The sequence below is a fragment of the Desmodus rotundus genome, chromosome 6, assembly GCF_022682495.2.
Source record: "Desmodus rotundus isolate HL8 chromosome 6, HLdesRot8A.1, whole genome shotgun sequence".
Lineage (NCBI taxonomy): Eukaryota > Metazoa > Chordata > Mammalia > Chiroptera > Phyllostomidae > Desmodus > Desmodus rotundus.
In genome coordinates this window covers 32,967,512-32,969,512 of record NC_071392.1, presented here as the reverse complement: position 1 = coordinate 32,969,512, position 2,001 = coordinate 32,967,512, and the positions used below count along the sequence as shown (strand labels likewise).

General features: G+C 41.9%; 1 pseudogene; it reads right to left on the bottom strand.

Annotated features, from left to right (window-relative positions):
* Positions 1–825: 825 nt before the first annotated feature.
* LOC112319866 (small ribosomal subunit protein eS8-like) lies at positions 826–1,544 on the bottom strand (annotated as a pseudogene).
* Positions 1,545–2,001: the final 457 nt, after the last annotated feature.

Sequence of the window (2,001 nt, the reverse complement as noted above, 5' to 3'; positions counted from 1 at the left end):
GTAAACAACAGATGTGTTAGAAATGGCAGTTAACATTTATTAGATTCTGTTCTCCATTCTTCGTATGAACCAGTTCATTTAACCCTCACAATGATCTTACCAGGCAGGTACCATTATCATCCCTATTTTATAGTTGAGGAAATTGAGGCACATGATGTTGGTTAACTTGCCCTAGACTAAATGGTTAGTGAGTAACAGACATGGTATTTGAATTCAAGTAGTCTGACTCTAGATTCTATGTTTTCCATTGTTATACAATACTACCCCTTTTGAAGGCATGAGCAAGGAAATAAATCATCTGAAATGCCATCATTGAGGGATGATACAATTAATATTTTGTTAAATATCATTTCAAGCATATCTTTAGAAATATGCTCACTTCCAAGATGGCTTTCTCATTTGCACGTCCGGCACCTCAGTCCTCTAGGGCCTCAAAGCTGTCAGACTTCTTATGTGGTGACTCACTGCTCCGAAAGGAGGTGTTCCAAAAGAAGGAAGTGGACGCTGCCCTCTCGTTAGGCCTAACCGTGGAACCTGATGGAGCTTCACTTTGGCTATATTCTGTTGGTCAAAGAAGTTCATGGAGCATGTCCCCATCCTAGGGGAGGGTTCCTAGATGTCTGTCTCTAAACAGGAGGGTTGCCAAGAAATTCTTGGCCATCGTTTATCTTCCATGCCACACTTAATATATTTTAAACATCCTTTCAGGCATGTGTGGTTTTTTTTTAATTTATTTTTTCTGAGAATTAAACACCTTTATTACATGAGCTTTTTATTTGGTTTTGTTTTTTTAACATGAGGTTTCAAGAAAGTAGGGAAGAGGATTTATTTGCCTTTCTGGGCCTTAATTTTCCTTAGATAGAGCTCCAGCTCTTGGCCCTCTAGCACATGGCCATTTGCTTGGCCACACTGGCCTGGTCTTTTTCTCTCCCCCCTTTCTTGGCCCTAACATTTCCTTCCAGCTTTATCTTCCCAAATTTCTCTTCTGACACTCAGTGATTCATCCTAACTGTTCCTCATTCTTGACACTGGCCTGGTCTTGAAGCGATGCATGCAAGAAGCTTACCCTGCTGGAACTGCTCCTCTAAAACACTGCTGATTTTGGCATTCTTTTTCCTTTCATCATATTTCTTCTGAATCTCTTCCTCTTCAGGGGTCAGCTTGGCCCCCTTCCTGCAGCCCAGGGGCAGTGCATAGTGTGACTCATACCGCTGTTGGTACGGGGTGCTGTCAATGAGCTCGATGCAGTTCTTTACTAGGGTCTTGGTCCGGACCAGTTCGTTGTTGGATGCGTTGTAGACAACATCGATAATCCTTGCTTTGCATGAACAACACTCTGAGCCCGAGGAGAAGTTGCCCATGTCCAGCCTCAAGGCTCGGTACTTCTTGCTGCCTCACTGCACACAAACTGTGTACGCAGCGGGGGGACCAATCTTGGTCCTAGTAGCAGGGCACCTCAGCTTATATTTTCACTTCTTGTGGTCAGGGTTTCCCTTGCCCCCAGTCTTACGGCACTTGTGCCAGGTGTCCTGAGAGACGCCCATGGCTTAGTGCTGGCTGGAAAGAGCCATGTTTATTTATATATATATATATAAAATCTGAAATAAATGGAACCATAGTAGTGCCCTGTTATCCACATTACATACATACCTAATTTATAAAGCCTAATTTAGAAATTAGGCACAGTAAGATTAACAATAACTAACAATATATTAAAATAACTATAATAGTAGATTATAATAAAAATTATCTGAATGTGTTCTCTTTCTCTCTGTCTCAAAAAATCTTATTGTTCTGTACTCACTTTTTCACTTAAAGGAAGCACTTGACGGCTTCCGCTGGCATGTCCCAATTGCCAGCATCACTACTCTTGTGCTCGGGGGCCATTTTTAAAGTACAATAAGAGTACTTGAACACAAGCACTATAATACTGCGACAGTCGACCTAATAACTGAGATGGCTCCTAAGAGACAGGTAGCATGTACAGCACAGATACATTGG